The 19,398-nt window shown below is 38.3% G+C and overlaps 1 pseudogene; it reads left to right on the top strand.

Annotated features, from left to right (window-relative positions):
* Positions 1 to 430: 430 nt before the first annotated feature.
* Positions 431 to 19,398, top strand: part of LOC123821850 — a 41,149-nt pseudogene continuing 22,181 nt past the window's right edge.

Raw genomic sequence — 19,398 nt, 5'->3', positions numbered from 1 at the left:
AGCAGGATAAACAAAAACCTTAACGTGATGAGCTATTACAGGAGATTCTACCGCTAAGGAACAGGACACAGGCAAGTTACATAAGCAGGGCTATAGTTTGCCTTGCTCTCCCAGCACCTCAGGCACCTGGGGCAGGGCCTGGCTTGCAGTGTGAACTGCATAATATTTATCGAAGGAAAGTACAAATGAATGAATAAGCAAATGAATAAACTGCAGACTTTTAGGAGGAGCTACTGATGTTATTCCAGGAAGATGAAAGAAGAATCCTGAGACAACTCTCCTAGCCATTTCTGTTACCTTACCTGTAATAACAAAATGTGTGTTGCATGGATTAGAGGGGCCACGATATGGTCTCTGCCCTCAAATCGTTTTCATAATAGTTACTGATCCTGACGGCTGGCTCAAGTCCTCAGGGCTTGTTGTGACAGAGATGTACCAAAATGCCCTGGTAAGTGCTCTCTTATGCTGTTTCCAAGATTCAAAGAACTTGAACTTTGTGGTTTGTGTCACTGTTTTTTATTGGGGGGTTTCCTTCAACTTTAATTCCTTATATGTACTTGGTGCTCTATTAGTATTTTTGTCAAACTGAATAATACAAATTTTCAGACACTTATGATAATATTTACACTTAGTATAAAAGCTCTTTGATTACTTTCTGTAGAGAGGGATACTTAGAGCATTTGCAAAAGTTCCTTGTCACTGAACATCTTTTACATGGACATTTAAAATTTTTCCTGTGTGTGTATTTATTTTGTGTGTAGAGCCTAAGGGTTTTGTGTCTTTTTCTGACCTTCAGTTTTCTTATGAGTAAAATGGGGATGATATTTACCTTTAGAAGGGTTAGTAATACTTAAGGGAGCACATATAGAACACTGAGATTGCTGCACATTGTAAGCACTCTGCTCAAAGTTGCCAGTTATCAGCATTGTGTGAAATCATTGTGCAGGATAAGTACCAGTGACACTAAGGGGGAAAGACAGTGACTTTACTCTCAAGCAGCAACACTCCCAGCATTGAAATAAAGAAAACATGATACAACTGTGTGATGACAAATAAATAAATGCATACATAAATACATAAATAAATCAAGTGCTTAGGAGTGAAGTGATTAACTTCATCAGAGATACTCCAGGAAGACTTCCTAATGGGAATTTTGCCTCCAGACTTGAAGGATGGGAGCCAGGCAAAGGAAATTGAAGGGCCACTTTAGTGAGTGGAAATGGATTTGCACAGCCTTGATACATGCGGTATTTGTGAACTAGAAGATCAGAGATGCTGAAATCCTCAGTGAGGGTTCAGGTAAAGTGGAGGTTGGGGAGTGGTAGTTGAAGAAGTAGGGGCAATTTGTCAAAGACAGATTGTGAAGGAATTTGCATAGGAAGCCAAGACACTTGATTTAATTTTCTGTAATTGGATCTGCCTTTTAGGAAATCAGCTTGGGAGGTAGTGTGAAGGATAACATAGTGGTTCAAAGGATGACATCTGGAGCTAGACCTTTGGGCTAAAATCTTGCTTCTGCTGTTCATTAGTTAATTACTAGTTGGGGACAAGTTCATGTACTCCTGGCTCTGTTTTCCCAGCTATAAAATGGGGATAGTGAAAATACTCCCCTCCTGAAGTTACTGTGAGGTTTAAACGGGTTAGGGTCTGATTAGAACTGTGCCCGGCACACATGGTGTGTTGTAAGTGGGTGTGGTGTGATCATAACGTAAAGCTAAGGTGGAGAGCGTGATGAGCCAGGGAGAGCTTTCCAACAGGGCAGGTGAGGATCAGGTCTGAGCCCAGGCTTTTCACTTTAGTGGACTTCAGTGATGCAGAAGGACATCCCTGGTCCAACACACAGAGACATCCGCATAAAACAATGTTTGTTAAAACATTGGTAGGTTTGAAACCATCAGTGAGTTGATGAGAGTTGATTGCGGGGAAGCAATTACTGCTCAACATACTTTTCAGTACCGTTCAACAAAATGGGTTAATTTTGCAAAGAATATCTGCAGAATTTTAACCAGTAATGAATACAGAGACTGTTGTCCTTACTCATTTATGCATAAAATACCCTGGTCATGCCCATACTTTCTAGCTTTACTTTGAATTTACTTGTTTATTAGATTTTCTGTTTTCTAGTACAAACTTTTCATGATGGTACAGAAACCTTTATCTGAAAAATTAGGGCTGGCCATTGTGATGTTTAGATTAATCAAATTAGTAGAGTCGGTACATATATAAAATCAATTTGTTAAACTGTTTTGAGAGCTGAAAGTCTACTGCAAATAATGAACAAGCAAATTTTGTGTTTCTGAATATACTTGAACAATAAAGGGCAACAGCTAAGAATTCTGGGGTTTGTGGTCAAACTGTTGATCACTAGTTGTGTGGTTTTGAGTCAATCAAGCAGCCTCTCCTGCCTTCAGGGGTAAAAGGGTGACAGTAAGGTGACCTCACTCAAAAGATTTCTGACGTGTGAATTAACTCCCACTTATGGTGTACAATACCCGGGAAACTGCTCAGAACAGTGTCGGTTTTTATTAGAATTTGACAGTGCTTTGCTGCTATTGTTATGTCATTAACTATTCTGTATATGATAAAGCTTTGATATGGGAATCTGATTAGTAGAGTTTTCTGTTTGTGGTTGGTATAAAAACTTTAATAATGGAGGACTTGTAAAATTAGAACGGAAGAAAGTCGTTTCCACCGACCTTCTGTGTTATAGACACCGCATGAGGAACTTCCACGTATATTATCTTAGTCCGCACAACAGCCTTGCAGGACAGGAATTATTCCTTTTATTTCAGAATTGAGAGGGGGAAATCTCATTTTAAGAGCCACACAGATAGTGGCAGAACCATACTTAAGTCTCCCAATCCCTTATTTTTACTTTCTTGTGGAAAATGTGATTAGGTCATAATATTGCTTGAATGGAATTTAACTTTTCTTCCTTTAGATACTTCAGCTAGTTCAACTGGTTGAAGCAGTTCATAACCTGATCTGCTTCTGCTGCTGTGTATGCAACTATGCTGAAAACAACTTGTGAAATAATTATGGTTTTCATAATTTCTGGTTGATCTCTGACAAATTGCCAATGTATAGTTACAAAGTTTGACTGATGAAATTGTAGTTGGATACCTAGATGGATAGGTAAGTGTAACTACCAGGAAAAATAAAAGCCAGTTAGGTTTGACTATAAATGGATAAATAAACAATTTTTCTGAGATTCACAAAACTGGAGCATTTGTAAAACCTTAGGAATGTGCTCTTAAAGTTGAACAACCAAGAGAAACTAAGCTAGAGGAAGATGTAACAAAGGAAAACAACCCACACTCCCTAACATTTTTAAACATAAAAAAAGATCCATCCTATTATACCGAGAAGCCTTTAAAATACTTGTACATATTCTCATATATGAGTTGACATGCTGTTCTGTAACATGCATTCAAAGAAAGCATTTCATCTTAAGAAAATGAGTTTATATTATTTTTAGAAAAATGATAAATTATTACATATTTAAATCTCTGGATTCAGACTCAATTTTTGCTGTCTTTCTGGATTTATTATGTAATTTAGGTAATTTTGGTTCAGAGTTTGCTTATTGAAAATTTGATAATTTTAGCTTTAAGAAGGCTGGAGTTTTAGTTTAATCTTGGAGCTCCCTCTTCTGGTTACTGGTAGGTATAAGAAATTTGAAATTATGAACTGATTCCAAGATTTGTGCCCGAATTTCTTTCCATATTTTCATAATTAAATTTCAGAAATATGACTGTAAACCACTAGTTTGTATAGTTTGGGACTGGCCAGTTTACCTGAAATGCAGCATGTGATGACCAGGAAAGATACTCCCTGGAAACACACAGTTTTTGTACATACCAGGAGCTCCTAAGGAGCTTATATCTGGGACCAAGATACTTTGCATGTTAGTGGTCAAACAGGAACACCATAAGGGAAGAAGAAAGAAGGAAGAAAACTGATGTAACTCAGCACTTATTATCTGCCAGGTGAGGTACTGGGTATTTGCCAGTCATCCTCTCAAAGATCCCAGTGCTTGCTGGTTAGCAAAAAGGAAATTGAGGTACAAAGAGTTTAAGTGACTTTCCCAAGATCATATAACTGGTAGGACCAAGTATCGAGATCTTTTCAGTTACAGATACTGTCTTCTCTCCACTAACACATGGTAAAAGGTAGAGACACGCAGAAAAAGAGTGATGTATGACTCATTTACTCAAGTACTCCTCAATAAGCGTGATTAGGCTTCTGCATTGTAGAGGGCATTTTAGTGAGCAGACAGAGTATAAATACTGTTGGATGTGAGACAATCTCTTCATTTCCTAGTAACGAGTACTAACAAATTGTGTCCTTCTGATCCCTTTTTTTAAAAGCACACAAAAAACTGTCTTTTTCTAATCCTTCAGAGGAGGAGGAAGGACAGAGAAGGAAAGGCTAGAAAGACACTGGTTTTTACCTAGTGTTTATTATAAGCTAGCTTGTTTTATGTGTTTTGTTTTTATTAGTTGTGTTACCAACCCTGTGGTGTTAAGCATTGATTTTTAATTATCCTGACAGAATAACCATACTTCCTGGCTTCCAGACAGTCTTTGCTAACTCCTGTTGTCCAGGGGTAATTATTAAGAGTGCCCCCTTTCACTCTTCAAAATACCCCAATTTGAACAACATATGTTTTTCTATGATAATTATCCATGCTTTATATTTGGGGAAACAAAGTCCCAGGAAGTTCAGAACCTTGCCCAAGGTGACCAGCCTATACGTTGCCAAGCAGGGACTGTGAGACCACCCTGCCTGACTCTGGAGCCCACACTGCTCTTGCTGGGCCGTGGTCACATCTGCCGCTACGTCTTCAGCATTTCTTCAGAGCCTTCTTGACTCTCCCTTGCCTATCCAGGCACAGGATGTGTTGCTTATCTTACAGGCTTTAGAGCCTAAGTCTTAACTGTGATTAAACTTTATGCATAAAATATAATTCCATTTTGAAAATGAAACACAGATCTTGCAGATGCGACTGCTCATGAATGCTAACAGCTTTTACTCACTGCTGTGTTTTTGTTGCTTTGTAGAGTGATCACCATACAGTGTTTTACTCAGTCATATCCAAAAGCTCTTACAAGACTGAAAGGCTGTATTTTCTTCATTTAATAGTCTTCCCTTTCAATAGTCCTCTATCAGATCCAGGTGTTAACCTTGTTGAACAATAAATTCACTAATGAGCTCCTGGTAAACCTGTGTCATTGTCAGAGTGGAGAGAATTCTTTGCATTAATACTTCCCACACTGGGATTTCAGATGCGTAGGTGCTTGAAATTCCTCCTCAGGACAGCTGTTCACGGGGGAGACTGGCCCAGCGCAGAGTCTTCTGTGGAGGCTGGAGAGTGGGCTGCGGTCTAAACACAAAATGCACAGCGAGGGCGTCCTTGGGGGACAAACTGACAGGCAGGCCGTCTCAGGGCACATTGGAGTGCGCACCTAAAGGAGAGCAGGTTCTCACCCTGCTTCAGTTTCTTGTCAGAAAACAGAGGTAGACATCTCTATCCTTCTAATATGTAAGGATTAAACTAGGTTGTTTACATGAAAGCATCTGTAAAGTATCATAGAGTATTATCATAAAATGTGTTTGGTTGGTTAATTTTTCAATCTGTATATTGGTTATTGAATTCCAATCTAGTTTTTGTCTCATTTCAGTTAAACAATTGGAGTGAAATACAAGAACAAAATTGGTTTTACATGTTTCTAGCAATTCCCTGATTCCTGCATAGGAATTATTTATAATAATGATAACATTATTTGAGTTTTAAGTATGTATACATATTATCTAATCTTATAATAACCTCTAGGGATCATTAATCAGTGGACCTTTATTTATGTATTTTTGCCTGCCTAGAATATCACTCAGCCCTTTTTCTAGAAAGCATTTCTTCCTAAACTTGAACCTAATGGCTTGCACGGGGGCTCCCATCTTCTAGGTCTGGTCCCCAGGCTATCAGTGATTCCTGTTGTCGTTGTTTTTAGCTTGAGAGTAGAGAGCTGAACAATCAGCTGCTTTCCGACAGTGGAGTTGGGTAACGTGAGCTTGGCTGTGTTCAGGGGCAACGTGGAGGGAGCCAGTCTGAGAGTAAAGTTGGCATAAAAGCAGGTGGAGACTAAATAAGGGGACAGAGAGAGAGTGAGAGGGTCCGATAACTTGACGTTTGAGACTAGTCATCCTGAGGCCCTGCTTTTTCAATTACTCGGTACGTAAGCCAATAAATTTCCCATTTTTACCAAATCAAAGAGGTTTTGGCTACTTGAAACTGATAGAATATTGGCTAAGGTACATTAGTGCCATTTGACAGATAGGAAATTTAAAGCTCAGAGAGGTTGACTGACATGCCCATTTTCTCCTAGCTCGTGAGTGATGGAGGATTGGAATCCAGTTTATTTTATGGCTTCAGAGCTTGTCTTCTGAACCACTGCAGGTCTTTTCCCGATAGCTTGCCTTTCCCACTTGGCAAGGAGGATGGAACTGGGGATAGAGGAGTTGGCAACTTGCACTTGCATGGACCACCATGGACCCTCTTTCCCTTTAAAAGGAATTACTGAGCAGCAGGAAGGTATTCAGGTGGTGAAAAGGGTGATGATGTTTTTAGAAGGTAAAGATGGGCTAGATGAAATTTAATGTTTCAGGTGAGAAGCTAAAACTTTGATTATACTTTTCAATTGTACCTACACAAATTCTCTTTAATCAGAGGGCATCCTAATGTTTTTCTCTTTCTGGACCATTCACTCCTGGATTAGCAGTTACTCTTTAATAAATGATTAATGCTAATTATTAACTGCTAATAAATGATTTTCATTAAATAAATGGTATACCAGTCCTTAATCTTTCTTTCTTATTTATTTATTTATTTATTTATTTATTTATTTATTTTTAAGTTTGTGTGGTTGGCACAAGATTTCCTGGACTTTGTCAGTGAAGTTTGGAAATGCATAGATACCACAAAATATTTAACAAGTCAAAATGCAAAAGGCGAAGTAGAGTATTTCTTTATGCCAAGCTTGGGGCATATTCCTTGGGTCCTTCCTTTCCATATACCTACAAAACACATCCTTAATTGTAAAGAGTGGTGGCAGATCCAGATATTCAATACCCTCTTCACCTCTAGTTTAGAATTTAGGAGGCAAGATACTATGATATAGTGATTTTTCAAAAAGCTTTAGGACAAAAAATAGATTGGTCAGGCAAAACAAAACAGAAAACCACCAAATGTAAAAAATTTATGACCTGCTCATTTCATGTGGGTTTTATAAAGGCAGAATGATTTAGGAAATAGGAAATCTTTGAAGTACTTCAACAATAAAGCAATACTTCTTTCAACTGTCCAGTTAAAGTCTGCGGGAGAGACTCTCCCCTTTGTTCTTGCTATCCGTGGTTGGAACTGGACACACGCTCATTTGGAGCAGAGGACCCGAGGGGTCTGCAGCACCGGGGGGAGCAGTGTGTGTGAGGGCCTGGCTGGGCAGCGGTGGGAGCAGTGCCGTACCCTGCAGTGTGGCTTGGGGAGTTTCAAATGCTCATGGAGAATGCCACTTGATGTTTGCAAGTTAGTTCTAGTTTATCAATAAGTACATAAAATACAGGCATTTGAAGCAAAGTTCTTAATGGAAATAAATCTGCAACAGTTAGGATTTTTGAGTAGCTATACTGTATATCTGCCCTAATTTCTTTTTTCCACCACAATATTTAAATATTTCTGGTGACCTATAATTGTCAAGTAATGCATCTTATTTTCTAAATGTAGACACCCTTTGAAAAACTATAGGCAAATGGGAATTTTGGAAATTGAATTACAATTTCACAAGGAGTTGGCAAAGGAATCAGTGAAGAATCCTGTAAAGTGATGGTTTGTTGTTATAATTGTGTGCCTAAGTTATTTCTCTTTAAAATTTGGACATGGCTTGCTCTAATATGGGAATACAAGTCTTAAGCTAAGATATTCACCATCACACCAGAAATAAAGATTATAAGCCAATTCAAACTACTGTTTAAAAAGTTTATTTTTGTATAGCATAGCTAAGAGGGAAATTACTATGTTTTATCCCAGCAATTTGAACTACGATTTTAAGACTGCTTCAAAGGTGTGGACCAGAGCTTGGCCATCTAATGAAGGGAGATCCTGTTGTCCATATATGGCTATTTAAATTCAAATTCATTAAATTAAGTAAAATTAAAAATTTAGCCCCTCAGTCACACCATTTCACGTGCTCAATAGCATTTTGGGAAGGGCGCAGCAGAAACAGAACATTTCCACCATCACAGAAAGGGGTGCTGAACAGCACAGGACTAGATTTACCCACATCTAGAAGATCTTAGGAAGATGACTTGATTTCTACTTGGGGAGGTTCAAGTCTACTTCAGAGCTGTTGTTCTCCGTTGTTATGTATCAGATGCTGATCTTTAGAACTTTGGAACAGAATCCAAACCTCATGATGGTTTTAGAAGTTTCTAGAACTTACACTAGTAGTGTCCAATGAGACAGATTATTTCTGGTTCAGACCCATTCATTCTGAAACAAATCCAAAGGCAAGGTGTGCCATAAGCTTCGGAAGGAGGGTGTCAGGTAGCATATCTGCTACTCATTGTAAATTATTTCTGAAAATTGGAGTCTCTCGAGGCCTCTTGGTCCCTAACTCTGGATAATGTCACATAGACATCTTTATCTTTTTGCAGTTATATTTGTTATCTGTACTAACAGAATCTATGGTAGTCTAGACTTTATGCTTTGAATGTGTTTGGCCATTAATTTCTTTGTTCCTTATTTAGTGAATACCACAAATTCCAAATATCACCTGTCATCTTCTGTGTTGTGTTTGACTGCAGGCCAGATAAAAGTAGATTGATCTGGACTTATGTTCAAATGAAGTAACACCTTATACTGTGTTTGCTACCCCCCAAGTTTCCTCTCACTCCCCAGTAAGAAACCTAGAGTTTTGTCTGCTTTATTTTAAGATTAAATACTGACTGGTAAATTCCTTTATGCCCTGGAGAGTCTATGTTTAACTCTCTCCATTACGTGCAGATACACACGCCTTTTACTTAAGAGAATGGGAATTAAATAAGAACTGTAGTGCTGTGAGCAGCAATGTTATAAGGTGGTACCCACCCAGGGACATCTCAGGAGTTTTTACCCTCAGGTCCATGGTTTTCAGGGAGTTTGGTGAACCCTTCATGGTGTGCACAAACTTGTTTATGAATGTGCATTTATCATATCCTCAGAATGTCCTTGGTCCTGAAAAAAATGTCAAGAGCAACTGGCTGAGTTGAAACGAAAGGTGGGGTAGGGGAGGATGGAGATGTCCGTTTTCGTCTGCCAGTAAAGTAATTCAGCTGCATCCCCCAGAGCCAGCTCGGCTGGATCCCGGCCCTCTCCCGGCTTGGGGTGGCCGCATTCCTGCCACCCCCGTTGTACTTCTCCTTGCCATCAACACAGTTCACTTCTCATTCAGGGAGACTAAGCGCATCATTTTTAGCACTGTTAACATTTTAAAATGGATGCTTTCATTGTATATTTTTCTTTATTAAGTGAGAGTCTGAGATGACTGGGAGTCTAAGAAAATTAAGAGGTCTTCCGCGCCCCGGCCCTGTCAGCTGATCAGTGGCTCCAATTTGTCTGTAAAGATTTTAGCTTATAAATCGGTAAGTGGTCGGTGCAATTTTTTTTAAAGACATGTTACCTGGCAGGCAAATATGCTAATGTGAGGAACTGACAGTTCCTGCGTGGGCTCTTCAGTCCCTTAATTACTGCTTCTCTCACTGCCCTCCCTGTTTGTATCAGATCGGTCTTTTAGGAGAAGGCATGCAAGAGAGGAAGTTTTATAAATTGTCTCTGATGGAGTTCGGTTCCCTCCTCTTTCTCTCTCTCCATTGATAATTACTTGTTAATCACGAGTTCCAAGCCTCTCTCTCTCATTTTTTTTTAAAGGAAAGAAAATGTTATGCATTAAGTTGTGTCGTTATAGTATCATAGCAAACATATAGGATATGCACCAGAGTTAAGAAGTTGGAGTTTTGAAAACTCAGTCACACATAATTCCATTATTAATCATCTGGTAGTCACAGTATCTATGAAGTACCAACAAGTGTTCACTTGCTACTATGAAATTACCTTTTGTAATACGTGTATGTTTGTACAGAATAGCATACTTTCAGAAATGAGTTACTTTAGCTAATTATTTGTTAATTTCAGTTTGCTTATGTGTCTCTGATCTATACCTCTACATGACCCTCTTTGCCTTTTAATTTAAATGTTAACAATAAATATACAAAACATTTCAACATACAAAGTATACAAAAACATGTTTTTATATAGATTTATGTATTCAATTTTTTTTTTGTTTATTCAGGGACTTAAATCCAAAACACTCTCCAAATCCATGAAGAAGAAGCTGCTGCTGTTGCTGCTTCTGCTTCTTCCTCTTCTCTTCCTCCTCCTCCTCCTTCTCTTTCTCCTTTTTCTTTTCCTTCTCCTTCTGTTTCTCCTTCACTTTCACCTTCTTCTTTTATTATGTATTAGTTTCAGGTTTGAAACTAATTATGTATTATGTAATAGTTTATTACATATTATGTAATAATATGTAATATTTATTATGTATTAGTTTTAGCTTAGACAATCATAGACAATCATATACATCATACCATATACAATCATATTGTATATGATCATATACAATCATATACTTTACAATGTGTTCGCCTTGATATTTCCAGTACTCCACTTGGCACCATACAATATTATGGACTGTATTTCCTATGCTTTACTTACTACCCCATGACTATTTTGTAACTACCAATTTGTGCTTCTTAGCCCCTTCACCTCTTCGACTCTGTGCCCCAATGCTGCATACTTATGAGAGAAAGGTCAGAGATTTTACTGCCTGTGTTTTCTTCTAGGATTTTTATGGGTTTGTGTCTTACATTTAAGTCGTTAATGTTAATCTATTTTGAGTTTATTCATGTGTAATGTGTAAGGATGTAGTCTAGTTTCATTTTTCTTCATGTATCCGTAAAATTTTCCCACTGCCATTTGTTGAACAGACTGTCTTTACCCCATTAAATCTTCTTGCCTCCTTTGTCAAATATTAATTGACCATATAGACATGGGTTTATTTCTGGGCTCTCTATTCTGTTCTGCTGATCTATATGTCTAGTTTTTATGCCAGTGCCATGCTGTTTTGATTACCATGGCCTTACAGTATAGTTTGATATGGTGATTGGCCTTACAGTATAGCTTGGTAGTGTGATTTTTCTAACTTCATTTTTCTTTTTCAAGATTGCTGAGGCTATTCAGGTTTGGATTTTTGTGTGTGTTTGTGTGTGTGATTCAATATAAATATTTGGATTATTTGTTCTAGTTCTATGAAATATGCTGTTGGTATTTTTACAAGAATTGTGCTGAATCTATAGATTGCTTTGAGTAGTATGGATATTTTTATGATGTTAATTCTTCCTCTCCGTGAATACAGTATATGTATCTATTTATTTCTATTTTCTTTTATTTCTTTCTTTAGTGCCTTATAGTTTTCTGAGTATAGGTCTTTTGCCTACTTGGCTAAATTTATTTCTAGGGTTTGTTGTTGTGATTATACATGAGCTTGTTTTCTTATTTGCCCTTTCTGATATTTCATTATTATTGTATAAAAATACAACTCACTTTTACATATTAATTTTGTATTCTGCTACTTTACTTCTATCAGTTCTACTAGGGTTTTTTGGTGGAGTCCTTAGGGTTCTCTCATTATTACATCATCTGCAGATAGTGAGGATTTTACTTATTCCTTTTTAATTTGGATGCTTTTTATTTCTTTCTCATGTATAATACTTGTGGCTAAGCCTTTCAGTACTATATTGAATTAGAGTGGTGGAAGGAGACATCCTTGTCTTGTTCCTGATCTCAAGAGAAATGTTTTTAGTTTTATCCCATGTAGTAAAATATTAGCTGTGGGTTTGTCATATATGGCCTTTATTATGCTGGGGTTTTGCAGGTACTTCTTTCTTTATGGTTCCATACAGGCCTAGAGAAGTGTTCCTCAGAATGGAGAATGGTCTCCTTCCATTCTTCTTCCTTGTCATTTTTTCCTTTCAAATTTTCTTATTGATTTCTGACTACTGATAGACTTCTTTCCCTTTCTTTATTGGAAAATTGTGATAACAAGATATTTGGCCTTTTTTAGTGGATGGTCTGAGGTTTTTATATTGAAAGCGTTTGAATATATGCAAATATTAATATTTGCAAATATTAATATTTATCTGTGGATTACCCTGGGGGAAAGATGAAATGTAGAATGAATTGTGAAATAATCTAAAATTTTTACAAGACAAGAACAAATGAAACAGTTCAGCCAGTTTAATTATTCTGGATGTTTTCTGTAAAGTAGGGAGTATATTAGATTTTCACCCCTTTTTAATTAGAATACTGGCTTTCTCTGTATTTATTTATTCACTTATTTGAAATAAGATCCTGCAGGAGAAAGTTAGAGAGTCTTGGACAGTTGTGGATGCAAGAACCCTAAAAAAGGAAGATGCACAAAAAGAAACTACTTATTCCTTGAATGAAGATGATGAAACGGAAGTTCTGAACTGAAAAAGATACTATTCAAGGTATGTCGGTAAGAGTTTCCATTTTTGCCTAAAAGAGATGTTCTTCCAGGTGATGTGAGGCAGGCTGGGGTTGTGTTATTATCATTTGTTGAGAGATACTTCTTTGAGTTCTGGAGACACAGCTCTTCAAAGGAGTCAGGAGACACCAGGCCCTTTTGCTTATCGGTTGGGTGTGAGACAGGGCGGCTCCTCAGAGTGCACATGGGTGTTCCCTCTCTCTGGGTTTTCAGTGTCTCATGTGCAGGACGTGACACTTGGCTCTGTTTTGAAGTTTGAAACTTACTAACTAGGAAAATGCTTAGATCAATGTGACCAAGACAAGTTTTTTAATTTATTCTACTTTATTTTTTACTTCTATGGTGATTATTTTTCTGAGTGCCAATTTTAGAGTATTTTTAAATGCCAGATATGCTCCCTGAAAGTATTTTAGGGGATAAGAAAATTGATTTGTGCTTGTTATATTACTTTATGTTCACTGAGCCCTTTAAAGCTGTCCTTTTTGTATTACATCCATTTGATCTGTATAGTGTGTTTAGAAGGTATCTCTATCCAGGATGCTTAGAAACTAGCTGAGAGTGTCAGAAGGTTCAAGAGCTAAAATTAGAAGGTAACAAATGATGGTTAAGTTAGAAACCAGGGTCTTTGTATAGATTTATTTCCAGACTGTGTGCTACCCTGCATAGTTTTAGTTTGCAAGTCTTGAAAAAAATGCTTTTCATCTGTGGCTCTGTATTGCATTATTTGTGGATGTTCGTCTGTGTTGTAGGGGCAATGGGGAAAATGGCTAAATGTGGTGGTGGTGGTTATGGTTTCTTTCTTTCTTCTGATGGATTATGTATGGAATGTAGTCAATACCATATCATCTCTAGTAATTCTCTAATTCAATTCAGTATAGTGTAGTTAATTTAAGCACATGAATTTTAGAGTCAGACCTGGGTTATAATTATGGCTCCATCATTTGAGAATCATTTGATCTTAGTATAATGGCCCACCCATAGTAGGAAGAATAGCGTGATGAAAGGTGTGAGACCAGGAAAGTAGGGGACCTTCTCATGATTTCAGATAGTTGGGTTGGTGTACTGGTCATATACAGATTAGTGCTAGAGGGCTGTATTTAATAAATAATCTGTGTTTTCTCTTTTAATCTTCACAACAGCCCAATGAAACAGGGACTCTTTTTATTTTAATAATATAGATAAGGGAATTGTGGCTGAAAGACTTTCATTAGTGTATTCAAAGTCACACAGCAGCCCTGACTGGTGTGACTCGGTTGGTGTTATCCTGCAAAGTGAAAAGTTGCTGGTTCAATTCCCATTCAGGGCACATGCCTAAGTTGTGGGTTTGGTCCCTAGTTGGGACACGTATGGGAGGCAACTGATCAATGTTTCTCTCTCTCATTGATGTTTCTCTCTCTCTCTTTCTCCCTCCCCTTCTCTTTAAAGAATAAATGTAAAAAAATACAAAATAAAACAAAGTCACACAGTTAGCAACTAGCAGAATTCGAACCTAGGACTGTCTTACTTCAGAGTCTGTGACTTTACATGCTATTCTAAATTAGAAAAGGCTTTGAATGATAAACTGAAGTGTTTATCCTTCATTTTGGAAGCAACATGAAGTCATTTATAGAATCATATAGAGCAGAGTGTCATTGGGCTGTGTTTTAGGAAGATTAATGTGTCAGCTGGCTGTAGGATAGATTGAGAGAAGAAAAGATTAGAATTGAGGTTGCCAATTCCTTTGGTTCCAAGCAGAAAAAAAAGCAGCTCTGGTTATCTTAGGCAAAAAATAAATTTATTGATGGAGCAATGGAGAAGGAAGAGTTAAAAATGGTTTACATTCAAAGGGCATAGATGTGCATATTTTCTCTTTTGAACTTTTTGCAGTTACTCACCTACTCCCTTTGCCTGTCCTCTACTGTCCACCCCCAAACATGCAGAGTTCTCTTTCTTAGACAGAGGAACTAGTGTGTGTGGGCAAAGGAATGTTGTCATGTGTTGTAGCCCATCCTACACTTTTTGCCATGTATAAAAGTGAGGGTGATTGATTTACCCTTTTAATAGATGAACAAAAAAACTAGGATAATTTCCATTAGAATTTTCACATTATTATTAAATGATTCAAGTAAGAAGGGTCTGAAGACAGAAAACTTAGAAAAAACCTTTGGTTTCTATACCACTCTTAATCATGTACCATACATTTCTCTGTTAGTTTCTTGTTGGAATTAGAAAAAGACATATATAAAAGTAGAATATTTTTAAAATTAAATCCATGACATCAACAGATTGACAGGAACAAATAAATACTGGATCACAGACTCTGTCTCTCACACACAAGCTTCTTCGTTTCTTGGAGCAAAGATGCATGTGCTTTTCCTGTTACCCAAAGCCAGACTGAGAGCTTGAGGTATATTCAACTGAGATTCCTGCCAGCTGGTAGGCATGTATGTCTGGGTCTTAGGAGAGTTTTAAAGCTGAATGTGCAGACTTTTGATTCCTCAACTCATGAGGCTGGGTAAATAATCCCCAAGTAGACTTTTAAGTAAGAGGAGGAGGGAAAGGTCGAGAGGAGAATTTCAAGGTTAGTTGGAAGAAAAGAAGAACCAGGGCAGAAGTGACTCACAAAGTATAACAATCCACAAGAGTGTTGTTTCTGAAGCCAAAGAAGGAGAAAGTGTCGAGAAAGCGATGATCAGATGCTGCTGGGAGGTCAAATCGAACGGGAAGCAAGGGTTCAGTAATTGGGAGGCTTTGGGTGACTGCAGAGGATGATTTCAGTAGGACCGTTGAGTCAGTAGCTAGATTGGATTGAAGAATAATTGTGTTCTAAGCAGGGAGCAGTGAGACAATTGACAATTATTTCATGGAATTTAGAAGTGAAAGGGAAAAAAGATACAGATAGTCATTTGTGGAGGGAAAGGCATAAAAAGACTTTGTTTAGGAAGGCTGAAACTTGCGTTCATTTAGAAGGTGCAGGTATGAATTCAGAGGAAAAATAAGACTGAAGTGATAAGAGAGAGGATTTAGACAATGAAGTAGAGTTCCAGAAGAGGTCCTGTAAATTTGATCCTGTGATCAAATGCAAAGGGGCACACTGTGGGTTGAGGGGAAGTTTTTAAAAAGTCTGAAACAGGAAGGAAGTGAAACACAGTCTTAGGAGTAAGACTGGTTCTGTTGCAAAAATTTTCCTGTGCTGGGTATGTGTTAACGCAGGCATCTTTCTCACTAGGCAGCCACAGCAGCCCTTTCCTCCCTGGTTCATGCTTTCGATGAATTAGACCTGGTGGCCATAGTTTGATGTGCTTATGACAAAAGAGCTAATCCTCAAGTTGGCGTGGCTCTTCCTTGTATCAAGGACATCTATAAGGTAAAACCCACAGATCTTTTGTTTATTTTTTCCTTCAGATTCCTTATCCTAAACAGTGTTTCTCAGCTCTTAATATATGTAGGAATCACTTGGGGGAGATTGTTAAGATGAAGATTCTGATTCTGAAACTCTGCGGTGGGGCATGGGCACGGATGCTGCATTTTTCACAAACTCCCAAGTAATGGAAGTTGCAATGAAAGAACATAAATTAATACGAGTATGTAAAGGAGCTTTTTATCAAATCAGTAAAGGTTAACTGTGTCTTCCTGTTTGCCCAGTCCAGTGACTCTCTTGGTCCCCATCCTCTTTGATGTCTCGGAACCTAATGGGAATAGAGATTACCTCTATTTTTTCAACAACCTTTATGTACTATGGATAAAGGTTAAGAATGCGATTTTGTGTGATCCTTGTGAAATTCATTTCATTTAGGGCTCTCCTGTTTAAAATACTGGTCTATATTCCTTTCCATTTCCTGTTTCTCAGAGAACTTCCTGTGGCAGGACTGGAGAAGAGACCACACACACCTTGTCTTGCACAGCAGCCTTCGGGTCGCACTGCCTCTTCCCATTTGATGCGCAGGCCATGTGTTTTGCGGGTTTTCTTCGACAGTCTTTCTCTGATGCATGCCTTATACGTGTCATAGTCTCTGTATTGTTTTGTAGTTGTTTATAGCCGATAGTGGAAATCAAAACACCTCACTTTCCATGTACCAGTGTTAAGCTGTCTGATTTTCAAAATACTTTTGTTGTGTCACATTCAGAGCATTCAGGGCCAGTTTTACAGTTCTCCACTAATCTGGTTGTTCTTTCTTTTACTGCCTTTCTTTCTCACTAGTGTTTAGTATATATGTGGCTGCCTTTCATAGAAGACTGGAGGCAATGCATGTTTTCATCCTTGAACAATAATAAGAAATACACTCCCATGGGCGAGTTTATTTCCATTTTGTTCACTAATTGGCTCTAAACATCCAAGTCACATCATACACAATAATGCTGATGGTGGTTTGCTGTGTGTTTTTCCCAGTAGTAGGGACAGGTTTTCCCTAAACCCTCCAAGCACTTTGTGGGTTCCCCCTTCTGCCTTAGGGCTTGTGTCTGGGGAGAAGCTTGCTAGAGGTGGATGTACATTCTCTAGTTGTGAGCAGGTGTGCCCTCTCCTGATGTGAGTTGGCCTACAGTATCAAACCTGGGACTTTGGTGTCCTACATAAAATACATTGTAACTTTGACTTGAAAAGTAATAGTGCTGGAAATTACCTTTTCTCTTTGCCCTTTCTTTGTAGTTTTCAATGACAGTTCAAGTTCCATTGTTCCTTATTTCCAGGAGTCACTTTGAGCTTGATGAGAAAAAGCCTTTATTAAGTGCCTGGCTACAAATGTCAGCGTGCTACCTACCAAGAATGATTCTCACAGACACAGGTCCTGTCTTCCAGAGAGCTCTCAGTTGAAGGCAGTTGTAACAAAATATGATAGCAGACCAAATGTAGAGAACATAAAAAGAACACAAAACAATGAGTAGATGTTTTGGTTTACAAGTTTATATCTGTGTCAGTTTAGGATTAGGGAATTGCAAAGTAAGTCTCAAAACTGGCTTCTCTCTGTATGTTTCTTTAGTTAGATCACTTGGGAGAAGCATGCAAGAGAAAAGCCAAGAAATAAACAGACTTCTAAAGTTTGTATCTTTATTTTTTTCTAGAAATGGGTCCTTCTGCATCATGATGGAGCCAGGGATGAACTTTAATGTACAGAAGCTGTCAGTGTGCTAGAATATTTTATCTCTACCTCTCCAAACTTGAAATGAGTAGAACATTTAAAAAAGAGAAATTTGTTAAGAAATTATGGACATACACCATTCACTCAGGACCTAAAACATTAAATATCTCTCTATCTGTTGATTTATTTTCTGTGAGTTAACATATTTTTGTTTGCATTGTCTCCATTGGAAAAAAATGTATTATTAAACATGTTTGGCATATTTCCCAAGTCGATGTTTATGTGGGGGTGTGTCGTACTAGGGTGTTTGGCCTGATACTAGCTCGTAACGGCAAGTGGAGATCACTAAGTCTTCACACACAAGTACCACCTGCTACTGTTGCCAGGTGGACCCTGCAGTCATCAGCATCAGATGGTGAGGGCTGTGCCAGTGCCTGAAGCCTCCCCTAGAAAGTTCAAAGATGGGATGGAAAGGTTCCGCGATGAATACCTGTATGCTCTTTCATTTTGTAGTGGCTGTTCAAAAGAAAAATTTGAAAAGGTGATGTACAGGAGCGTAATGGGTGTGTTAGGAACTGCTTATTCTTTTCTACCTTTTGCCAAGTGGTTGTGAATGGCCCAGAAATAGCACCTCAGCTTTTAGCAGCTGAACTGCTGTATGAATCAGCAGAATGAAAGTTACACATGGCAGTTAAAGCAGAAGCATTTTGGGGAGAATTGCCTTTCATCCACATTGCTTTGGGTCATGTCATTTGTGTTGTCTAGGGTAGATTTTTATTGAGGGACCCTTGTTTTCTTTTAGGTATTAGGAGAGACATAAAGAAGAGGAAGTCATGTTTTTGCTCTGAAGGCTTTTCAGACCCTTGACTGGTGTGGCTCAGCTGGTTGGATGTCGTCCTGCAAAGCAAAAGGTTACCAGTTCGATTCCCTGTCAGGGCACAAACCTAGGTTGTGAGTTTGGTCCCCGGTTGAGGGGTGTGGGGTGTGTACAGAAGGCAACTGATGGATGTTTCTCTAACACATCTGTATTTCTCTCCCTCTCTTCCTTTGTCCCTTCCTCTCTCTCTAAAAATGAATAAATAAAATCTTTTGAAAAAAAGGATCTTTAGACTTTGAGTGGGATGGGGTAAGACGTGCACACAGGTGTGCATACACGCCGACTGTCTTTAGTGACGTGAGGTTTGTGAGAGGAAAGAGCTCATTCTGACTCAGGGAGATAGGGAAGGAATCTGCTCACCTGGGTCTGTGGTGAGCAGACCCTTTACGTTGTTCCCTTTAAGTTGTAATACTCTGATACAAGTTATATTTAATCTTTATAAAGTTAATTCTTCATTACTAAAAGGGTTTTCTTTTTTAAAAAATGTTTCCCCCTTTAACTAATTACTAATTTCTTTTAAATATTAATTCAGTGAATTCTGAAAGTTTTGAATTGTCATATGCAAGTTGGGTTTTGTGTGACTGTGGTACATTCCTCTGGAACAATGTCTTTTGCTTTTGATATGATATTCCATTGTCAAAAGTTCACTGAGCCCTTTTGCTACTTCCTGACTCAGTGAATTGGGCATCATCCTGCAAAGTGAAATGTCACTGATTCAATTCTTGGTCAGGGCATATGACTGGATCGTGGGCCTTGTCACAGTTTGGTGGCGTACGAGAGGCAACCAGGATTGATGAATCTCTCCCCCTCT

This window comes from Phyllostomus hastatus, unplaced genomic scaffold (genome assembly GCF_019186645.2).
Source record: "Phyllostomus hastatus isolate PE091 unplaced genomic scaffold, TTU_PhHast_1.1 phas_contig_40, whole genome shotgun sequence".
NCBI classification, from domain to species: domain Eukaryota; kingdom Metazoa; phylum Chordata; class Mammalia; order Chiroptera; family Phyllostomidae; genus Phyllostomus; species Phyllostomus hastatus.
This window is presented reverse-complemented; position numbering and strand designations above follow the sequence as displayed.